The sequence below is a fragment of the Pleurodeles waltl genome, chromosome 9 (assembly GCF_031143425.1).
Source record: "Pleurodeles waltl isolate 20211129_DDA chromosome 9, aPleWal1.hap1.20221129, whole genome shotgun sequence".
NCBI classification, from domain to species: domain Eukaryota; kingdom Metazoa; phylum Chordata; class Amphibia; order Caudata; family Salamandridae; genus Pleurodeles; species Pleurodeles waltl.
In genome coordinates this window covers 808519363-808543857 of record NC_090448.1, presented here as the reverse complement: position 1 = coordinate 808543857, position 24495 = coordinate 808519363, and the positions used below count along the sequence as shown (strand labels likewise).

General features: G+C 48.5%; 1 protein-coding gene across 1 annotated transcript in view; it reads left to right on the top strand.

Annotated features, from left to right (window-relative positions):
* Positions 1-24495, top strand: part of POLA2 (DNA polymerase alpha 2, accessory subunit) — a 346083-nt gene that overhangs the window by 32979 nt on the left and 288609 nt on the right. The gene's annotated exons all lie outside the window — the stretch shown is intronic.

Genomic DNA, 24495 nt, shown 5'->3' with positions numbered 1-24495 from the left:
CCCGGGCGGGGCCCGAAGACCCATGATAGCACGCTTTTTCAACTTTAAAGACCGTGATGTGATCCTCAGAGAAGCCAGGCGCTCCCCTGACCTCCTCTGGGACAATCCGAAAACGTTGGTGTTCCCAGACTACACTCGAGAAGTCCAAACCAAGCGCCGATCGTATGAACAGGTGAAACAAAAACTGAGTGTGATGCAACTTTCCTACATGCTCCTCTTCCCAGCTCGCCTGAAAGTAATCCTCGCCGGCAATGCGCACTTCTTTGAATCACCCGAAGAGGCGTGGGACTGGCTGACGGAGGAAGGTATCGGAAACTGAAGTGGTCCAGCTGACTCGTCTGGGGGACCCCGGGACACCCACCCAGGCACGCAAGCAGCCATGCGGAGAGATCGAAAACGCACCAGATCCAGGAAAAGAGGGCTGAAGAACTCCAATGCCCGAACAGACGAGGATGCCCATCCGATCCTGGTCCCCCCGCTGGGGGAGGTGTAGGAGGCTGGACTGGCTTGTAGTGAGTACCAAGGGGTACTTACACCTTGCACCAGGCCCAGGTATCCCTTATTAGTGTATAGGGTGTCTAGCAGCTTAGGCTGATAGATAATGGTAGCTTAGCAGAGCAGCTTAGACTGAACTAGGAGACGAGTGAAGCTCCTACAGTACCACTAGTGTCATATGCACAATATCATAAGAAAACACAATACACAGATATACTAAAAATAAAGGTACTTTATTTTTATGACAAGATGCCAAAAGTATCTCAGTGAGTTCCCTCAGTATGAGGATAGCAAATATACCCATGATATATGTACACAATACCAAAATATGCAGTAATAGCAATAGAAAACAGTGCAAACAATGTATAGTCACAATAGAATGCAATGGGGGCACATAGGGATAGGGGCAACACAAACCATATACTCCAAAAGTGGAATGCGAACCACGAATGGACCCCAAACCTATGTGACCTTGTAGAGGGTCACTGGGACTGTAAGAAAACAGTTAGGGTTAGAAAAATAGCCCACCCCAAGACCCTGAAAAGTGAGTGCAAAGTGCACTAAAGTTCCCCAAAGGACATAGAAGTCGTGATAGGGGAATTCTGCAGGAAAGACACAAACCAGCAATGCAACAACAATGGATTTCCAGTCGAGGGTACCTGTGGAACAAGGGGACCAAGTCCAAAAGTCACAAGCAAGTCGGAGAGGGGCAGATGCCCAGGAAATGCCAGCTGTGGGTGCAAAGAAGCTGCTACTGGACAGTAGAAGCTGAGGATTCTGCAGGAACGACAAGGGCTAGAGACTACCCCTTTGGAGGATGGATCCCCCACGCTGTGGAGAGTCGTGCAGAAGTGTTTTCCTGAAGAAAGACCGCCAACAAGCCTTGCTAGATGCAAGTCGTGCGGTTAGTGTTTTTGGATGCTACTGTGGCCCAGGAGGGACCAGGATGTCTCCAATTGCGTCAAGGGACAGAGGGGGCGCCCAGCAGGACGAGGAGCCCTCTCAGAAGCAGGCAGCACCCGCAGAAGTGCCGGAACAGGCACTACGAAGAGGAGTGAAACGGTGCTCACCCGAAGTTGCACAAAGGAGTCCCACGCAGCCAGAGGACAACTTAGAAAGTCGTGCAATGCAGGTTAGAGTGCCGTGGACCCAGGCTTGGCTGTGCACAAAGGATTTCCGCCGGAAGTGCACAGAGGCCAGAGTAGCTGCAAAAGTCGGGGTTCCCAGCAATGCAGTCTGGCGTGGGGAGGCAGGGACTTACCTCCACCAAACTTGGACTGAAGAGTCACTGGACTGTGGGAGTCACTTGGACAGAGTTGCTGGATTCAAGGGACCTCTCTCGTCGTGCTGAGTGGAGACCCAGGGTACCGGTGATGCAGTTCTTTGGTGCCTGCGGTAGCAGGGGGAAGATTCCGTCGACCCACGGGAGATTTCTTCGGAGCTTCTAGTGCAGAGAGGAGGCAGACTACCCCCACAGCATGCACCACCAGGAAAACAGTCGAGAAGGCGGCAGGATCAGCGTTCCAGAGTTGCAGTAGTCGTCTTCGCTACTTTGTTGCAGTTTTGCAGGCTTCCAGCGCGGTCAGCAGTCGATTCCTTGGCAGAAGGTGACGAGAGAGATGCAGAGGAACTCTGATGAGCTCTTGCATTCGTTATCTAAGGAAATCCCCAAAGCAGAGACCCTAAATAGCCAGAAAAGAGGGTTTGGCTACTTAGGAGAGAAGATAGGCTAGCAACACCTGAAGGAGCCTATCAGAAGGAGTCTCTGACGTCACCTGCTGGCCCTGGCCACTCAGAGCAGTCCAGTGTGCCAGCAGCACCTCTGTTTCCAAGATGGCAGAGGTCTGGAGCACACTGGAGGATCTCTGGGCACCTCCCAGGGGAGGTGCAGGTCAGGGGAGTGGTCACTCCCCTTTCCTTTGTCCAGTTTCGCGCCAGAGCAGGGCTGAGGGGTCCCTGAACCGGTGTAGACTGGCTTATGCAGAAATGGGCACCATCTGTGCCCATGAAAGCATTTCCAGAGGCTGGGGGAGGCTACTCCTCCCCAGCCCTGACACCTTTTTCCAAAGGGAGAGGGTGTAACACCCTCTCTCTGAGGAAGTCCTTTGTTCTGCCATCCTGGGCCAAGCCAGGAGGGGTTGGCAGCAGCAGCAGCTGCAGTGAAACCCCGGGAAAGGTAGTTTGGCAGTACTCAGGTCTGAGCTACAGACCTGTGGGATCATGGGATTGTGCCAACAATGCCAGGATGGCATAGAGGGGGCAATTCCATGATCATAGACATGTTACATGGCCATATTCGGAGTTACCATTGTGAAGCTACACATAGGTATTGACCTATGTGTAGTGCACGCGTGTAATGGTGTCCCCGCACTCACAAAGTCCGGGGAATTTGCCCTGAACAATGTGGGGGCACCTTGCCTAGTGCCAGGGTGCCCACACACTAAGTAACTTTGCACCTAACCTTTACCAGGTAAAGGTTAGACATATAGGTGACTTATAAGTTACTTAAGTGCAGTGGTAAATGGCTGTGAAATAACGTGGACGTTATTTCACTCAGGCTGCAGTGGCAGGCCTGTGTAAGAATTGTCAGAGCTCCGTATGGGTGGCAAAATAAATGCTGCAGCCCATAGGGATCTCCTGGAACCCCAATACCCTGGGTACCTCAGTACCATATACTAGGGAATTATAAGGGTGTTCCAGTATGCCAATGTAAATTGGTGAAATTGGTCACTAGCCTGTTAGTGACAATTTGAAAGAAATGAGAGAGCATAACCACTGAGGTTCTGGATAGCAGAGCCTCAGTGAGACAGTTAGTCATAACACAGGTAACACATTCAGGGCACACTTATGAGCACTGGGGCCCTGGCTGGCAGGGTCTCAGTGACACATACAACTAAAACAACATATATACAGTGAAAAATGGGGGTAACATGCCAGGCAAGATGGTACTTTCCTACACAACCCGACCCCCCCAAACGAAGGACAATAAGACTAGTCATTACCTGATGGGTCTTCATTGTCTAAGTGGAAATATCTGGAGAGTCCATCTGCATTGGAGTGGGTACTCCCAGGTCTATGTTCCACTGTATAGTCCATTCCCTGTAGGGATATGGACCACCTCACCAATTTAGGATTTTCACCTTTCATTTGTTTTAGCCAAAGTAGAGGTTTGTGGTCTGTCTGAACAATGAAGTGAGTGCCAAACAGGTATGGCCTCCACTTCTTCAGTGCCCAGACCACAGCAAAGGCCTCCCTCTCTATGGCAGACCAACGCTTTTCTCTAGGGGTCAACCTCCTGCTGATAAAAGCAACAGGTTGATCCTGGCCCTCAGAATTAAGTTGTGATAGGACTGCCCCTACTCCTAATTCAGATGCATCAGTTTGGACATAGAATTTTTTAGAGTAACAAGGGCTTTTCAGGACAGGTGCAGAGCACATGGCCTGCTTCAGCTCCTTAAAAGCTTTCTGACAGTTTGCTGTCCATAAAACCTTCTTAGGCATTTTCTTTGAAGTGAGGTCATTAAGAGGGGCTGCAATGGAGCCATAATTCTTTATGAACCTCCTATAGTACCCAGTGAGGCCTAAAAAGGCTCTCACCTGAGTCTGAGTAGTAGGGGGAACCCAATCTAAAATAGTTTGGATTTTCCCCTGCAGTGGTGCAATCTGTTCTCCACCAACCAGGTGTCCCAGATAAACCACCTTCCCCTGCCCTATCTGGCACTTTGAAGCCTTGATAGTGAGGCCTGCCTTTTGCAGGGCCTCTAAAACTTTCCATAGGTAGACCAGGTGATCATCCCAGCTGGAGCTAAAGAAAGCTATATCGTCAAGATATGCTGCCCTAAAAGCTTCCAGCCCTTGTAGGACTGTGTTCCCCAACCTTTGAAAAGTGGCAGGTGCATTTTTCAATCCAAAAGGCATTACTGTGAATTGGTAATGGCCTCCAATGGTTGAAAATGCAGTTTTTGCTTTTGCATCTTCTGATAATTTGATCTGCCAATACCCTGCAGTCAAGTCAAAAGTGCTTAGATACTTGGCAGATGCCAGTGTATCTATGAGCTCATCTGCCCTGGGTATAGGGTGAGCATCAGTTTTGGTTACCTAGTTGAGACCTCTGTAGTCTACACAAAACCGCATTTCCTTCTTTCCATCTTTGGAATGAGGTTTTGGTACAAGTACCACAGGAGAAGCCCATGGACTTTCAGAGTGCTCAACCACTCCTAGTTCAAGCATTTTCTGCACCCCTTGCTTTATGCAGTCTCTGACATGGTCAGGCTGCCTATAGATCTTACTTTTGACAGGCAAGCTGTCTCCAGTATCTATAGTGTGCTCACACCAAGAAGTGGTACCTGGCACAGTAGAGAAGAGTTCAGAAAACTGACCCAGGAGATTTATGCAGTGGTCTTTCTGCTCAGCAGTAAGACAATCTGCCAGTACAACACCTTCCACTAGAGCATCTTGTTCTGTGGAAGAGAAGAGATCAGGGAGAGGGTCACTCTCTTCTTCCTGTCCCTCATCAGTTGCCATGAGCAGGATGAGATCAGCCCTGTCATAGTAGGGTTTCAGGCGATTGACATGGAGCACCCTAAGGGGACTCCTGGCAGTGCCTAAGTCAACTAAGTAGGTGACTTCACCCTTCTTTTCAACTATTGTGTGGGGTCCACTCCATTTATCTTGGAGTGCTCTTGGGGCCACAGGCTCCAAGACCCACACTTTCTGCCCTGGTTGGTACTGAACCAAAACAGCCTTCTGGTCATGCCATTGCTTTTGGAGCTCTTGGCTGGCCTGAAGGTTTTTACTGGCCTTTTTAATGTACTCAGCCATCCTTGATCTGAGGCCAAGTACATAGTCCACTATGTCTTGCTTTGGAGCTTTTAAAGGTTGTTCCCAACCCTCCTTAACAAGTGTTAGAGGACCTCTCACAGGGTGACCAAATAGGAGTTCAAAGGGGCTGAAGCCCACTCCTTTCTGGGGTACCTCCCTGTAAGCAAAAAGGAGGCATGGTAAAAGGATATCCCATCTCCTGCGGAGTTTTTCAGGGAGTCCCATAATCATGCCTTTGAGAGTTTTGTTAAATCTCTCCACCAGTCCATTTGTTTGTGGATGATAGGGTGTGGTGAACTTGTATGTCACCCCACACTCCTTCCACATGGCCTTTAAGTAAGCAGACATGAAATTGCTTCCCCTGTCTGATACCACCTCTTTTGGGAAGCCCACTCTGGAAAAGATTCCCAGGAGGGCCTTTGCCACTGCAGGAGCTGTAGTGGTCCTTAGAGGAATTGCTTCAGGATATCTGGTGGCATGGTCCACTACCACCAAGATAAACCTATTGCCTGAAGCAGTAGGAGGGTCAAGGGGACCAACTATGGCAACCCCTACCCTTTCAAAGGGAACCCCAACCACAGGCAGTGGAATAAGGGGTGCCTTTGGAGTGCCACCTGTCTTGCCACTGGCTTGACAAGTTTCACAGGACTTACAAAATTCCTTTGTGTCCTCTGACATTCTAGGCCAATGAAACAGGGGAACAAGCCTGTCCCAAGTTTTCATTTGCCCCAAATATCCAGCTAAGGGAATGTCGTGAGCAAGAGTTAGGAGGAACTTTCTGTACTCCTGAGGAATCACCAATCTCCTGGCAGCTCCAGGTTTTGGATCCCTTGCTTCAGTGTACAAGAGGTTGTCCTCCCAGTAAACTCTGTGAGAGTCACTGACATCCCCATTTGCTTGTTTGACAGCTTGCTGCCTTAGACCCTCTAGTGTGGGACAGTTATGCTGTGCCACACTCAGCTCCTCCCTGGCAGGCCCCCCTTCACCCAAAAGCTCAGCAGTGTCTGCTTCCAGCTCCTCTGGTGTAGGTTCTGCACAGGGTGGAAATTCTTCTTCCTCAGAAGTAGAATCCACTGTAGAGGGAGGGATAGTAGGTAGTGCTTTACTTCTACTAGCCCTAGCTTTAGGGAGCACTTGGTCCATTCTTCCAGGATCCAAGTCACCCTGTCCTTTTTGCTTTTTGGCCTGAGCCCTGGTCAAAGCAAAAATATGCCCTGGAATGCCCAGCATTGCTGCATGAGCCTCCAACTCCACTTCTGCCCAAGCTGATGTCTCTAAATCATTCCCTAATAGACAGTCTACAGGTAAATCTGAGGCAACCACAACTTTCTTTGGGCCAGTAACCCCCCCCCCAGTTGAGATTCACAACAGCCATGGGGTGGCTAAGGGTGTTGTTATGAGCATTGGTTACTTGGTACTGGTGACCAAGTAGGTGTTGTTCAGGGTGTACTAGTTTCTCTATTACCATTGTAACACTGGCACCAGTGTCCCTGTAGGCCTGAACCTCAACACCATTTATTAGGGGTAGTTGCTTGTACTTATCCATGTTAAGGGGACAAGCAACTAAGGTGGCTAAATCAATAGCCCCTCAGAGACTAACACAGCCTCTGTGGTCTCCCTAACAAGACCAACCCCAACTAAGTTACCAAAAGTGAGCCCAGCTACTCCCTTGGATTGGCTATATTAGTAGGTTTGCTCCCACCACCACTGCTATTACTAGGGGCACTAGGTGTAGCAGCAGGGGTTGAAGTGGTAGGAGGCTTGGTGCTTTTCTTTGGACAACTGGGATCTGTTGTCCAATGGCCTTTTATTTTACATAAATAGCACCATGGTTTCTTTTCTTTGTTTTGATTTGAAGAGGATTTGGACCCACCACCCCCACCAGAGTGTTTTTGTGGTCCTGATGAAGACTCATTTTTAGATTTGTCCCCACCCTTGTCAGAAGACTTACCATCCTTCTTCTTATTGCCATCTTTGTCACCCCCCTGTATGAACTTTTCTGTTCACCCTTGTTCTGACCCATTTGTCTGCCTTCTTTCCCAATTCTTGGGGAGTGAAGTACTGGGTTTTTCAGAACCCAGTGGTGCCAGGGAACACACCCTAAGACTTCGAGTCCTTCCTGTTTCAGACTACAGAAACACAGAGTCTTCTTGGTGAAGTCAAAGATCTTGTTTATTGGCTGCAGCCAGTAACAGGTATCCTAGAAGTACAACACGGTGTATATTCTCAGGAGACTGCTGCTCTTGCAAAGCTAACCTTCTCTTTTATACAAAATATTATGCTTTGGGCAAACATTCCTTATTTTACAGTTGACCATTCACATATTTTCACTACAAAGAAATAGCAGGGTTATGATGACAAGCCCATATTTCAGTTTGTCCAGACCTCAATCAATTACCCAGCAAGGCTCAGTACTTTCATCAGATATCAACGGACCCCCAATATAAACAGGCACCTCCTCCTTCTAAAGCAAGTCATAAAGAAAGAAACAGAGACAGGTGCGTGTAAGATTAGGCATGGTTTGTGTGTGATGAAAGGTTTTATGCTGTGTTGTGCCTTGATACTAATCTCATTCGGCCACTGGGAAAGAAACTGGCCGAACAGGTTTGGCTTCAGGCATTGGAGTCAGCTTCCCCAGGTCACAGAGGAGTCAGCAAAGATGTACGTGTCCTTCAGACTCGTTTTCAGCATTAGACATTGGCCTATGTGAGGGCAATCACAAAATGGCTGTCGTTTAAATGGAACACGAGGGTTCAGGACGGAAACTCTGATATTCGGGTGATTTCGTTACCCAAATATGAATACAATGCTTGTGCATACTATTCTAATCATTCTCGGTCTGCTGATACCAAAATCGTTGTGATACGACGATGTTTATAACACGGGTCCAGAATTTTCAGTACCACAGGAGAGGTCAGACCAAAGTCCACCAGGTACTGGTGCAACAAATCAGACACACAGTTATTAAGTATATGCTCTCTCAGGATTAAGTTATACAGGCTTTCATAATCAGTAACTTTACTGCCATGTGTAGGAAAGTACCATCTTGCCTGGCATGTTACCCCCATTTTTCACTGTATATATGTTGTTTTAGTTGTATGTGTCACTGGGACCCTGGTAACCCAGGGCCCCAGTGCTCATAAGTGTGCCTGTATGTGTTACCTGTGTAGTGACTAACTGTCTCACTGAGGCTCTGCTAATCAGAACCTCAGTGGTTATGCTCTCTCATTTCTTTCCAAATTGTCACTGACAGGCTAGTGACCATTTTTACCAATTTACATTGGCTTACTGGAACACCCTTATAATCCCCTAGTATATGGTACTGAGGTACCCAAGGTATTGGGGTTCCAGGAGATCCCTATGGGCTGCAGCATTTCTTTTGCCACCCATAGGGAGCTCTGACAATTCTTACACAGGCCTGCCACTGCAGCCTGAGTGAAATAACGTCCACGTTATTTCACAGCCATTTTACACTGCACTTAAGTAACTTATAAGTCACCTATATGTCTAACCTTTACCTGGTAAAGGTTAGGTGCAAAGTTACTTAGTGTGAGGGCACCCTGGCACTAGCCAAGGTGCCCCCACATTGTTCAGAGCCAATTCACTGAACTTTGTGAGTGCGGGGACACCATTACACGCGTGCACTACATATAGGTCACTACCTATATGTAGCTTCACCATGGTAACTCCGAATATGGCCATGTAACATGTCTATGATCATGGAATTGCCCCCTCTATGCCATCCTGGCATTGTTGGTACAATTCCATGATCCCAGTGGTCTGTAGCACAGACCCTGGTACTGCCAGACTGCCCTTCCTGGGGTTTCTCTGCAGCTGCTGCTGCTGCCAACCCCTCAGACAGGCATCTGCCCTCCTGGGGTCCAGCCAGGCCTGGCCCAGGATGGCAGAACAAAGAACTTCCTCTGAGAGAGGGTGTGACACCCTCTCCCTTTGGAAAATGGTGTGAAGGCAGGGGAGGAGTAGCCTCCCCCAGCCTCTGGAAATGCTTTGTTGGGCACAGAGGTGCCCAATTCTGCATAAGCCAGTCTACACCGGTTCAGGGACCCCTTAGCCCCTGCTCTGGCGCGAAACTGGACAAAGGAAAGGGGAGTGACCACTCCCCTGACCTGCACCTCCCCTGGGAGGTGTCCAGAGCTCCTCCAGTGTGCTCCAGACCTCTGCCATCTTGGAAACAGAGGTGCTGCTGGCACACTGGACTGCTCTGAGTGGCCAGTGCCACCAGGTGACGTCAGAGACTCCTTGTGATAGGCTCCTTCAGGTGTTAGTAGCCTTTCCTCTCTCCTAGGTAGCCAAACCCTCTTTTCTGGCTATTTAGGGTCTCTGTCTCTGGGGAAACTTTAGATAACGAATGCATGAGCTCAGCCGAGTTCCTCTGCATCTCCCTCTTCACCTTCTGATAAGGAATCGACCGCTGACCGCGCTGGAAGCCTGCAAACCTGCAACATAGTAGCAAAGACGACTACTGCAACTCTGTAACGCTGATCCTGCCGCCTTCTCGACTGTTTTCCTGCTTGTGCATGCTGTGGGGGTAGTCTGCCTCCTCTCTGCACCAGAAGCTCCGAAGAAATCTCCCGTGGGTCGACGGAATCTTCCCCCTGCAACCGCAGGCACCAAAAAGCTGCATCTCCGGTCCCTTGGGTCTCCTCTCAGCACGACGAGCGAGGTCCCTCGAATCCAGCGACACCGTCCAAGTGACCCCCACAGTCCAGTGACTCTTCAGCCCAAGTTTGGTGGAGGTAAGTCCTTGCCTCACCTCGCTGGGAACCGCGACTTTGCAAGCTTCTCCGGCCCCTGTGCACTTCCGGCGGAAATCCTGTGTGCACAGCCAAGCCTGGGTCCACGGCACTCTAACCTGCATTGCACGACTTTCTAAGTTGGTCTCCGGCGACGTGGGACTCCTTTGTGCAACTTCGGCGAGCACCGTTTCACGCATCCTCGTAGTGCCTGTTTCTGGCACTTCTCCGGGTGCTACCTGCTTCAGTGAGGGCTCTTTGTCTTGCTCGACGTCCCCTCTCTCTGCAGGTCCAATTTGCGACCTCCTGGTCCCTCCTGGGCCCCAGCAACGTCCAAAAACGCCAAACGCACGATTTGCGTGTAGCAAGGCTTGTTGGCGTCCATCCGGCGGGAAGACACTTCTGCACGACTCTCCAAGGCGTGGGGGATCCATCCTCCAAAGGGGAAGTCTCTAGCCCTTGTCGTTCCTGCAGTATTCACAGTTCTTCAGCCTAGTAAGAGCTTCTTTGCACCAACCGCTGGCATTTCTTGGGCATCTGCCCATCTCCGAGCTGCTTGTGACTTTTGGACTTGGTCCCCTTGTTCCACAGGTACCTTCAGACAGGAATCCATCGTTGTTGCATTGCTGATTTGTGTTTTCCTTGCATTCTCCCTCTAACACGACTATTTTGTCCTTAGGGGAACTTTAGTGCACTTTGCACTCACTTTTCAGGGTCTTGGGGAGGGTTATTTTTCTAACTCTCACTATTTTCTAATAGTCCCAGCGACCCTCTACAAGGTCACATAGGTTTGGGGTCCATTCGTGGTTCGCATTCCACTTCTGGAGTATATGGTTTGTGTTGCCCCTATCCCTATGTTTCCCCATTGCATCCTATTGTAACTATACATTGTTTGCACTGTTTTCTAAGACTATACTGCATATTTTTGCTATTGTGTATATATATCTTGTGTATATTTCCTATCCTCTCACTGAGGGTACACTCTAAGATACTTTGGCATATTGTCATAAAAATAAAGTACCTTTATTTTTAGTATAACTGTGTATTGTGTTTTCTTATGATATTGTGCATATGACACTAAGTGGTACTGTAGTAGCTTCACATGTCTCCTAGTTCAGCCTGAGCTGCTTTGCTAAGCTACCATTATCTATCAGCCTAAGCTGCTAGACACCCTATACACTAATAAGGGATAACTGGGCCTGGTGCAAGGTGCAAGTACCCCTTGGTACTCACTACAAGCCAGTCCAGCCTCCTACATTGGTTGTGCAGTGGTGGGATAAGTGCTTGAGACTACTTACCACTCTTGTCATTGTACTTTTCATAAGAGAAAAATATACAAAACAAGGTCAGTGTATATACACATAGCCAAAAAGTTTTGCATTTCCTCTTTTCACTCTTTTCTAAGTGCTGAAAAGTACTTCTAAACTTTCAAAAAGTTCTTAAAAGTTTAAAAAGTTTTTTTCTGTCTTTCCAAAAAGTTCTGAAAACTTTTTTCTCTTTGTCTATCACTTTAACTCTCTCTAAAAAATGTCTGGCACAGGCCAAAAAGTTGAACTGTCCAAACTTGCATATGATCACCTTAGCTGGAAAGGAGCAAGGAGTCTCTGCATAGAGAGAGGTTTGAGTGTAGGGAAGAATCCTTCCTTAGAACTGTTAATTAATATGCTTAGAGTACAGGATAAGGCCATAAGTGCCCAATCTGTGGAAAAAGTAGCTAATGGTTCTCAATCTGATCCAGGGACTCCCCCAGGAAAAGGTTCAGGAAAGAAACTTCTTAGCCTGCCCATTACTAGACAGTCTAGCATAGTTGGTACAGAGGTTGAATCACATCATACTGATGATGTGCTCTCACATTATACTGGTAGCCAAGCTGTTAGGGTGCCCTCTGTAAGGGACAGGTCTCCTTCTGTTCATTCCCATCATACCTCTGTATCTAGAAATGTCCCTCCCACCCACCCTGATGACAGATTGTTAGAAAGGGAGCTCAATAGATTGAGAGTGGAGCAAACCAGACTGAAGCTCAAGAAGCAACAGCTGGATTTGGATAGACAGTCTTTAGAAATAGAGAGGGAAAGACAGAAAATGGGTTTAGATACCCATGGTGGCAGCAGCAGTATTCCCCATAGTCATCCTGCAAAAGAGCATGATTCCAGGAATCTGCATAAGATAGTTCCCCCTTACAAGGAGGGGGATGACATTAACAAGTGGTTTGCTGCACTTGAGAGGGCCTGTGCTGTACAGGATGTCCCTCAAAAGCAGTGGGCTGCTATCCTATGGCTATCATTTACTGGAAAAGGTAGGGATAGGCTCCTTACTGTAAAAGAAAATGATGCTAACAATTTCCAAGTTCTTAAGAATGCACTCCTGGATGGTTATGGCTTAACCACTGAACAGTACAGGATAAAGTTCAGAGATACCAAAAAGGAGTCTTCACAAGACTGGGTTGATTTCATTGACCAGGCAGTGAAGGCCTTGGAGGGGTGGTTACATGGCAGTAAAGTTACTGATTATGACAGCCTGTATAACTTAATCCTGAGAGAGCATATTCTTAATAATTGTGTGTCTGATTTGTTGCACCAGTACTTGGTGGACTCAGATCTGACCTCTCCCCAAGAATTGGGAAAGAAGGCAGACAAATGGGTCAGAACAAGAGTGAACAGAAAAGTTCATACAGGGGGTGACAAAGATGGCAACAAAAAGAAGGATGGTAAGTCTTCTGACAAGGGTGGGGACAAATCTAAAAATGAGTCTTCATCAGGCCCACAAAAACACTCTGGTGGGGGTGGTGGGCCCAAATCCTCCTTTAATCAGAACAAGGAAAAGAAACCATGGTGCTATTTATGTAAGATAAAAGGCCATTGGACAACAGATCCCAGTTGTCCAAAGAAAGGCACCACAGCTCCTACCACTACAACCCCTACTGCTACACCTAGTGTCCCTACTAATAGCAGTGGTGGTGGGAGCAAACCTACTAATAGCCAATCCAAGGGAGTAGCTGGGCTCACTTTTGGTAATTTAGTTGGGGTTGGTCTGATTAGGGAGACCACAGAGGCTACTTTAGTCTCTGAAGGGGCTATTGACTTAGCCACTTTGGTTGCTTGCCCCCATAACTTGGAGAAGTACAAGCAACTAACCCTAATAAATGGTGTTGAGGTCCAGGCCTACAGGGACACAGGTGCCAGTGTCACAATGGTGATTGAGAAACTGGTGCACCCTGAACAACACATACTTGGACACCAGTACCAAGTAACCGATGCTCACAACATAACACAAAGCCACCCCATGGCTGTTGTAAATCTCAACTGGGGGGGGGTATCTGGTCCAAAGAAAGTTGTGGTAGCTTCAGATTTACCTGTAGACTGTCTATTAGGGAACGATTTGGAGACATCAGCTTGGTCAGATGTGGAGTTGGAGGCCCATGCAGCAATGCTGGGCATCCCAGGGCATATTTTTGCTTTGACAAGGGCTCAAGCCAAAAAGCAAAAAGGACAGGGAAGCTTGGATCCTGGAACAATGGACCAAGTGCTCCCTAAAGCTAGGGCTAGTAGAAGCAAACCACTTCCTACTATCCCTCCCTCTACAGTGGATTCTACTTCTGAGGAAGAAGAATTCCCTCCCTGTGCAGAACCTACACCAGAGGAGCTGGAAGCAGACACTGCTGAGCTTTTGGGTGAAGGGGGGCCTGCCAGAGAGGAGCTGAGTGTGGCACAGCAAACCTGTCCCACATTAGAGGGTCTCAGACAGCAAGCTGTCAAACAGGCTAATGGGGATGTCAGTGACTCACACAGAGTTTACTGGGAGGACAACCTCTTGTACACTGAGCAAAGGGATCCTAAACCTGGAGCTGCCAGGAGATTAGTGATTCCTCAGGAGTACTGAAAGTTCCTCCTAACACTGGCACATGACATTCCCTTAGCTGGGCACCTGGGTCAAATGAAAACTTGGGACAGATTGGTACCACTGTTTCATTGGCCTAGGATGTCTGAGGACACAAAAGATTTTTGTAAGTCCTGTGAAACCTGTCAAGCCAGTGGCAAGACAGGTGGCACTCCAAAGGCACCCCTTATCCCACTGCCTGTGGTTGGGGTTCCCTTTGAAAGGGTAGGGGTTGACATAGTTGGCCCCCTTGACCCTCCTACTGCTTCAGGCAATAGGTTTATCTTGGTGGTAGTGGACCATGCCACAAGATATCCTGAAGCTATTCCTTTAAGGACCACTACAGCTCCTGCAGTGGCAAAGGCCCTCCTGGGAATATTTTCCAGGGTGGGCTTCCCAAAGGAAGTAGTATCAGACAGAGGAAGCAATTTCATGTCTGCATACTTAAAGGCCATGTGGAAGGAGTGTGGTGTAACTTACAAGTTCACAACACCCTATCATCCACAAACAAATGGACTGGTGGAGAGATTTAATAAAACTCTCAAAGGCATGATTATGGGACTCCCTGAAAAACTCCGCAGGAGATGGGATATCCTTCTACCATGCCTCCTTTTTGCCTACAGGGAGGTACCCCAGAAAGGAGTGGGCTTCAGCCCCTTTGAACTTCTTTTTGGACACCCTGTTAGGGGTCCACTCACACTTGTAAAGGAGGGTTGGGAACAACCTTTAAAAACTCCTAAGCAGGATATTGTGGATTATGTACTTGGCCTCAGATCAAGGATGGCTGAGTACATGAAAAAGGCCAGTAAAAACCTTCAGGCCAGCCAAGAGCTCCAGAAGCAATGGCATGATCAGAAGGCTGTTTTGGTTCAGTACCAACCAGGGCAGAAAGTGTGGGTCTTGGAGCCTGTGGCCCCAAGAGCACTCCAAGATAAATGGAGTGGTCCACACACAATTGTTGAAAAGAAGGGTGAAGTCACCTACTTGGTGGACTTAGGCACTGCCAGGAGTCCCCTTAGGGTGCTCCATGTCAACCGCCTGAAACCCTACTATGACAGGGCTGATCTCACCCTGCTCATGGCAACAGATGAGGGACAGGAAGAAGACAGTGATCCTCTACCTGATCTCTTCTCTTCCACAGAACAAGATGCTCTTGTGGAAGGGGTAGTTTTGGCTGATTGTCTTACTGCTGAGCAGAAAGATAATTGCATAAATCTCCTAGGACAATTTTCAGAACTCTTCTCCATTGTGCCAGGCACCACTTCTTGGTGTGAGCACACTATAGATACTGGAGACAGTTTACCTGTCAAAAGTAAGATCTATAGGCAGCCTGACCATGTCAGGGACTGCATAAAGCAAGAAGTTCAGAAGATGTTGGAACTAGGAGTGGTTGAGCACTCTGACAGTCCATGGGCTTCTCCTGTGGTACTGGTACCAAAACCCAATTCTAAAGATGGAAAGAAGGAAATGAGGTTTTGTGTAGACTATAGAGGTCTCAACTTGGTAACCAAAACAGATGCTCACCCTATACCCAGGGCAGATGAGCTAATAGATACACTGGCATCTGCCAAGTATCTAAGCACTTTTGATTTGACTGCAGGGTATTGGCAGATCAAAATGTCAGAAGATGCTAAACCTAAGACTGCATTTTCTACCATTGGAGGACATTACCAGTTTACTGTAATGCCTTTTGGTTTGAAAAATGCACCTGCCACTTTTCAGAGGTTGGTGAACACAGTCCTGCAAGGGCTGGAAGCTTTCAGTGCAGCATATTTGGATGATATAGCTGTCTTTAGCTCCAGCTGGGATGATCACCTGGTCCACCTTTGGAAAGTTTTGGAGGCCCTGCAAAAGGCAGGCCTCACTATCAAGGCTTCAAAGTGCCAGATAGGGCAGGGTAAGGTGGTTTATCTGGGACACCTTGTTGGTGGGGAACAGATTGCACCACTTCAGGGGAAAATCCAAACTATTATTGATTGGATTCCCCCTACCACTCAGACTCAGGTGAGAGCCTTCCTAGGCCTCACTGGGTATTACAGGAGGTTCATTAAGAACTATGGCTCCATTGCAGCCCCTCTTAATGACCTCACATCCAAGAAAATGCCTAAAAAGGTATTATGGACAGCAAACTGTCAGAAAGCTTTTGAGGAGCTGAAGCAGGCCATGTGCTCTGCACCTGTCCTGAAAAGCCCTTGTTACTCTAAAAAATTCTATGTCCAAACTGATGCATCTGAATTAGGAGTAGGGGCAGTCCTATCACAACTTAATTCTGAGGGCCAGGATCAACCTGTTGCTTTTATTAGTAGAAGGTTGACCCCTAGAGAAAAGCGTTGGTCTGCCATTGAGAGGGAGGCCTTTGCTGTGGTCTGGGCTCTGAAGAAGTTGAGGCCATACCTGTTTGGCACTCACTTCATTGTTCAGACAGACCACAAACCTCTACTTTGGCTAAAACAAATGAAAGGTGAAAATCCTAAATTGTTGAGGTGGTCCATATCCCTACAGGGAATGGACTATACAGTGGAACATAGACCTGGGAGTAGCCACTCCAATGCAGATGGACTCTCCAGATATTTCCACTTAGACAATGAAGACTCATCAGGTAATGGCTAGTCTTATTGTCCTTCGTTTGGGGGGGGGTTGTGTAGGAAAGTACCATCTTGCCTGGCATGTTACCCCCATTTTTCACTGTATATATGTTGTTTTAGTTGTATGTGTCACTGGGACCCTGGTAACCCAGGGCCCCAGTGCTCATAAGTGTGCCTGTATGTGTTACCTGTGTAGTGACTAACTGTCTCACTGAGGCTCTGCTAATCAGAACCTCAGTGGTTATGCTCTCTCATTTCTTTCCAAATTGTCACTGACAGGCTAGTGACCATTTTTACCAATTTACATTGGCTTACTGGAACACCCTTATAATCCCCTAGTATATGGTACTGAGGTACCCAAGGTATTGGGGTTCCAGGAGATCCCTATGGGCTGCAGCATTTCTTTTGCCACCCATAGGGAGCTCTGACAATTCTTACACAGGCCTGCCACTGCAGCCTGAGTGAAATAACGTCCACGTTATTTCACAGCCATTTTACACTGCACTTAAGTAACTTATAAGTCACCTATATGTCTAACCTTTACCTGGTAAAGGTTAGGTGCAAAGTTACTTAGTGTGAGGGCACCCTGGCACTAGCCAAGGTGCCCCCACATTGTTCAGAGCCAATTCACTGAACTTTGTGAGTGCGGGGACACCATTACACGCGTGCACTACATATAGGTCACTACCTATATGTAGCTTCACCATGGTAACTCCGAATATGGCCATGTAACATGTCTATGATCATGGAATTGCCCCCTCTATGCCATCCTGGCATTGTTGGTACAATTCCATGATCCCAGTGGTCTGTAGCACAGACCCTGGTACTGCCAGACTGCCCTTCCTGGGGTTTCTCTGCAGCTGCTGCTGCTGCCAACCCCTCAGACAGGCATCTGCCCTCCTGGGGTCCAGCCAGGCCTGGCCCAGGATGGCAGAACAAAGAACTTCCTCTGAGAGAGGGTGTGACACCCTCTCCCTTTGGAAAATGGTGTGAAGGCAGGGGAGGAGTAGCCTCCCCCAGCCTCTGGAAATGCTTTGTTGGGCACAGAGGTGCCCAATTCTGCATAAGCCAGTCTACACCGGTTCAGGGACCCCTTAGCCCCTGCTCTGGCGCGAAACTGGACAAAGGAAAGGGGAGTGACCACTCCCCTGACCTGCACCTCCCCTGGGAGGTGTCCAGAGCTCCTCCAGTGTGCTCCAGACCTCTGCCATCTTGGAAACAGAGGTGCTGCTGGCACACTGGACTGCTCTGAGTGGCCAGTGCCACCAGGTGACGTCAGAGACTCCTTGTGATAGGCTCCTTCAGGTGTTAGAAGCCTTTCCTCTCTCCTAGGTAGCCAAACCCTCTTTTCTGGCTATTTAGGGTCTCTGTCTCTGGGGAAACTTTAGATAACGAATGCATGAGCTCAGCCGAGTTCCTCTGCATCTCCCTCTTCACCTTCTGATAAGGAATCGACCGCTGACCGCGCTGGAAGCCTGCAAACCTGCAACATAGTAGCAAAGACGACTACTGCAACTCTGTAACGCTGATCCTGCCGCCTTCTCGACTGTTTTCCTGCTTGTGCATGCTGTGGGGGTAGTCTGCCTCCTCTCTGCACCAGAAGCTCCGAAGAAATCTCCCGTGGGTCGACGGAATCTTCCCCCTGCAACCGCAGGCACCAAAAAGCTGCATCTCCGGTCCCTTGGGTCTCCTCTCAGCACGACGAGCGAGGTCCCTCGAATCCAGCGACACCGTCCAAGTGACCCCCACAGTCCAGTGACTCTTCAGCCCAAGTTTGGTGGAGGTAAGTCCTTGCCTCACCTCGCTGGGCTGCATTGCTGGGAACCGCGACTTTGCAAGCTTCTCCGGCCCCTGTGCACTTCCGGCGGAAATCCTGTGTGCACAGCCAAGCCTGGGTCCACGGCACTCTAACCTGCATTGCACGACTTTCTAAGTTGGTCTCCGGCGACGTGGGACTCCTTTGTGCAACTTCGGCGAGCACCGTTTCACGCATCCTCGTAGTGCCTGTTTCTGGCACTTCTCCGGGTGCTACCTGCTTCAGTGAGGGCTCTTTGTCTTGCTCGACGTCCCCTCTCTCTGCAGGTCCAATTTGCGACCTCCTGGTCCCTCCTGGGCCCCAGCAACGTCCAAAAACGCCAAACGCACGATTTGCGTGTAGCAAGGCTTGTTGGCGTCCATCCGGCGGGAAGACACTTCTGCACGACTCTCCAAGGCGTGGGGGATCCATCCTCCAAAGGGGAAGTCTCTAGCCCTTGTCGTTCCTGCAGTATTCACAGTTCTTCAGCCTAGTAAGAGCTTCTTTGCACCAACCGCTGGCATTTCTTGGGCATCTGCCCATCTCCGAGCTGCTTGTGACTTTTGGACTTGGTCCCCTTGTTCCACAGGTACCTTCAGACAGGAATCCATCGTTGTTGCATTGCTGATTTGTGTTTTCCTTGCATTCTCCCTCTAACACGACTATTTTGTCCTTAGGGGAACTTTAGTGCACTTTGCACTCACTTTTCAGGGTCTTGGGGAGGGTTATTTTTCTAACTCTCACTATTTTCTAATAGTCCCAGCGACCCTCTACAAGCTCACATAGGTTTGGGGTCCATTCGTGGTTCGCATTCCACTTCTGGAGTATATGGTTTGTGTTGCCCCTATCCCTATGTTTCCCCATTGCATCCTATTGTAACTATACATTGTTTGCACTGTTTTCTAAGACTATACTGCATATTTTTGCTATTGTGTATATATATCTTGTGTATATTTCCTATCCTCTCACTGAGGGTACACTCTAAGATACTTTGGCATATTGTCATAAAAATAAAGTACCTTTATTTTTAGTATAACTGTGTATTGTGTTTTCTTATGATATTGTGCATATGACACTAAGTGGTACTGTAGTAGCTTCACATGTCTCCTAGTTCAGCCTGAGCTGCTTTGCTAAGCTACCATTATCTATCAGCCTAAGCTGCTAGACACCCTATACACTAATAAGGGATAACTGGGCCTGGTGCAAGGTGCAAGTACCCCTTGGTACTCACTACAAGCCAGTCCAGCCTCCTACACCATGTAACCACCCCTCCAAGGCCTTCACTGAATGGTCAACATAGTCTACCCAGTCTTGTGAAGACTCCTTTTTGGTCTCTCTGAACTTCATCCTGTACTGTTCAGTGGTTAAGCCATAACCATCTAGGAGTGCATTCTTAAGAACTGCAAAATTATTGGCATCACTTTCTTTCACAGTAAGGAGCCTATCCCTACCCTTTCCACTAAATGATAGCCATAGGATAGCAGCCCACTGCCTTTGAGGGACATCCTGTACAACACAGGCCCTCTCAAGTGCAGCAAACCACTTGTTAATGTCATCCCCCTCCTTATAAGGGGGAACTATCTTGTGCAGATTCCTAGAATCATGCTCTTTTGCAGGATGACTATTGGGAATACTGCTGCTGCCACCATGGGTTTCTAAACCCAATTTCTGTCTTTCTCTTTCCACTTCTAAGGACTGCTTATCCAAATCCAGCTGTTGCTTCTTGAGCTTCAGTCTGGTTTGTTCCACTCTCAATCTATTGAGCTCCCTTTCCAACACTCTGTCATCAGGGTGGGTGGGTGAGGCATGTTTAGAGACAGAAGTATGCTGAGATTGAACAGAAGGAGACCTGGCCCTAACAGATGGCACCCTAATAGCTTGACTAACAGAAACAGCACTTCTACTATGATGAGAAGGGATACTCTTACTGTGATGTGAGACAACACTATCAGTATGGTGTGACTCTACATCAGTACCAGCTATGCTAGGTGGCTTGCTAGGGGGCAGGCTTGGAAGTTTCCCTCCCACCTCTTTTGATAGGGGTGCCCCAGAATCAGAGTGGGAACCATCAGCTAACTTTTCAACAGTAGTGCAAGCTCTGGCCTTATCCTGTTCAACAAGCATATTCAATAACAGTTCTCTAGGGGGATTCTTCCCTATACTTAAACCTCTTTCTATGCAGAGACTCCTTGCTCCTTTCCAGCTAAGGTGATCATAAGCAAGTTTGGACAGATCAACAGTTTGGCCTGTGCCAGACATTTTAGAAAGTGTTTAAGTGATAGAAAAAGTGAGAAAAAAGTTTGTCAGAACTTTTGGAAAGACAGAAAAAAAACTTTTTAAACTTTTAAAGAACTTTTTAGAAAGTTAGAGGTACTTTTCAGCACTTTAGAAAAGAAGTGAGAAAAGAAATGCAAAACTTTTTGGTTAGGTGTACATACACTGAACTTGTTTTGTCTATTTTTCTCTTATGAAAAGTACAATGACAAAAGTGGTAAGTAGTTACAGAGCACTTATCCCACCACTGCACAACCAATGTAGGAGGCTGGACTGGCTTATAGTGAGTACCAAGGGGTACTTACACCTTGCACCAGGCCCAGGTATCCCTTATTAGTGTATAGGGTGTCTAGCAGCTTAGGCTGATAGATAATGGTAGCTTAGCAGAGCAGCTTAGGCTGAACTAGGAGACGAGTGAAGCTCCTACAGTACCACTAGTGTCATGTGCACAATATCATAAGAAAACACAATACACAGATATACTAAAAATAAAGGTACTTTATTTTTATGATAATATGCCAAAAGTATCTCAGTGAGTACCCTCAGTATGAGGATAGCAAATATACACAAGATATATGTACACAATACCAGAAATATGCAGTATAGTATTAGAAAACAGTGCAAACAATGTATAGTTACAATAGGATGCAATGGGAACCCATAGGGATAGGGGCAACACAAACCATATACTCCAAAAGTGGAATGCGAACCACGAATGGACCCCAAACCTATGTGACCTTGTAGAGGGTCGCTGGGACTGTAAGAAAACAGTTAGGGTTAGAAAAATAGCCCACCCCAAGACCCTGCAAAGTGAGTGCAAAGTGCACTAAAGTTCCCCAAAGGACATAGAAGTTGTGATAGGGGAATTCTGCAGGAAAGACACAAACCAGCAATGCAACAACGATGGATTTCCAGTCGAGGGTACCTGTGGAACAAGGGGACCAAGTCCAAAAGTCACAAGCAAGTCGGAGATGGGCAGATGCCCAGGAAATGCCAGCTGTGGGTGCAAAGAAGCTGCTACTGGACAGTAGAAGCTGAGGATTCTGCAGGAACGACAAGGGCTAGAGACTTCCCCTTTGGAGGATGAATCCCCCACGCCGTGGAGAGTCGTGCAGAAGTGTTTTCCTGAAGAAAGACCGCCAACAAGCCTTGCTAGCTGCAAGTCGTGCGGGTAGTGTTTTTGGATGCTGCTGTGGCCAAGGAGGGACCAGGATGTCACCAATTGCGTCAGGGGACAGAGGAGCCCTCTCAGAAGCAGGCAGCACCCGCAGAAGTGCCGGAACAGGCACTACGAAGAGGAGTGAAACGGTGCTCACCCGAAGTTGCACAAAGGAGTCCCACGCCGCCGGAGGACAACTTAGAAAGTCGTGCAGTGCAGGTTAGAGTGCCGTGGACCCAGGCTTGGCTGTGCACAAAGGATTTCCGCCGGAAGTGCACAGAGGCCGGAGTAGCTGCAAAAGTCGCGGTTCCCAGCAATGCAGTCTGGCGTGTGGAGGCAGGGACTTACCTCCACCAAACTTGGACTGAAGAGTCACTGGACTGTGGGAGTCACTTGGACAGAGTTGCTGGATTCAAGGGACCTCGCTCGTCGTGCTGAGAGGAGACCCAGGGTACTGGTGATGCAGTTCTTTGGTGCCTGCGGTAGCAGGGGGAAGATTCCGTCGACCCACGGGAGATTTCTTCAGAGCTTCTAGCGCAGAGAGGAGGCAGACTACCCCCACAGCATGCACCACCAGGAAAACAGTAGAGAAGGCGGCAGGATCAGCGTTCCAGAGTTGCAGTAGTCGTCTTCGCTACTTTGTTGCAGTTTTGCAGGCTTCCAGCGCGGTCAGCAGTCGATTCCTTGGCAGAAGGTGAAGAGAGAGATGCAGAGGAACTCTGATGAGCTCTTGCATTCGTTATCTAAGGAAATCCCCAAAGCAGAGACCCTAAATAGCCAGAAAAGAGGGTTTGGCTACTTAGGAGAGAAGATAGGCTAGCAACACCTGAAGGAGCCTATCAGAAGGAGTCTCTGACGTCACCTGCTGGCCCTGGCCACTCAGAGCAGTCCAGTGTGCCAGCAGCACCTCTGTTTCCAAGATGGCAGAGGTCTGGAGCACACTGGAGGAGCTCTGGGCACTTTCCAGGGGAGGTGCAGGTCAGGGGAGTGGTCACTCCCCTTTCCTTTGTCCAGTTTCGCGCCAGAGCAGGGCTGAGGGATCCCTGAACCGGTGTAGACTGGCTTATGCAGAAATGGGCACCATCTGTGCCCATGAAAGCATTTCCAGAGGCTGGGGGAGGCTACTCCTCCCCAGCCCTGACACCTTTTTCCAAAGGGAGAGGGTGTAACACCCGCTCTCTGAGGAAGTCCTTTGTTCTGCCATCCTGGGCCAAGCCTGGCTGGACCCCAGGAGTGCAGAAACCTGTCTGAGGGGTTGGCAGCAGCAGCAGCTGCAGTGAAACCCCAGGAAAGGTAGTTTGGCAGTACTGAGGTCTGAGCTACAGACCTGTGGGATCATGGGATTGTGCCAACAATGCCAGGATGGCATAGAGGGGGCAATTCCATGATCATAGACATGTTACATGTCCATATTCGGAGTTACCATTGTGAAGCTACACATAGGTATTGACCTATGTGTAGTGCACGCGTGTAATGGTGTCCCCGCACTCACAAAGTCCGGGGAATTTGCCCTGAACAATGTGGGGGCACCTTGGCTAGTGCCAGGGTGCCCACACACTAAGTAACTTTGCACCTAACCTTTACCAGGTAAAGGTTAGACATTTAGGTGACTTATAAGTTACTTAAGTGCAGTGGTAAATGGCTGTGAAATAACGTGGACGTTATTTCACTCAGGCTGCAGTGGCAGGCCTGTGTAAGAATTGTCAGAGCTCCCTATGGGTGGCAAAAGAAATGCTGCAGCCCATAGGGATCTCCTGGAACCCCAATACCCTGGGTACCTCAGTACCATATACTAGGGAATTATAAGGGTGTTCCAGTATGCCAATGTAAATTGGTGAAATTGGTCACTAGCCTGTTAGTGACAATTTGAAAGAAATGAGAGAGCATAACCACTGAGGTTCTGGATAGCAGAGCCTCAGTGAGACAGTTAGTCATAACACAGGTAACACATTCAGGGCACACTTATGAGCACTGGGGCCCTGGCTGGCAGGGTCTCAGTGACACATACAACTAAAACAACATATATACAGTGAAAAATGGGGGTAACATGCCAGGCAAGATGGTACTTTCCTACAGGAGGGACCGGTGGTTCACCCCGGAGACCAAACCTCGAAAGAAGAGCAAGGAGTAGACCGTTTAAGCCAGTCTCCCGAACTTGGTTGACACTGGCCTTACATGTACTGAGCTCCTTCTGCACTGGGCCGCACCGGCGGAGCTAGACGGCATTTCATGTGATTGGTGCAAAAGCACACCCACGACGGCAACACGCCGAGCACCCCAACGACTTTATTATGGGTAGGGGTTTTTTGTTAATTAACTGCAACTGATCCGACACACAGGAGGGGTCCACCACTCCACTCGATGGCAGTCTACACGGCTGTGTTGCCCCTGTTGGGCGCTAGGGCGACAGATGCTTCAAAGGTAGAAGTATGGGGTGGGGGGAAGTTGGGGAGTTCAAAGCTCTCATTAGGGCTTAGTGAAGTGGTTGTGATAAGTTACCATAGCAATACCTACACCTGCTGCATAAATCCCTTCCAATCAAGATGCCTGTCTCTGGACCCCTGGTTAGGTCCCCGAATTCCTGTAACGCAACCATGGCACATACAACCCTCGCACTGACACAGATTCTCTCATGGAACGTTAATGGCCTCCTAGATAAAATTAAAAGATCTGCAGTGTTTAACACCCTGCGCAGATATGCCCCCTCAGTGGTCCTCCTACAGGAGACCCATCTAC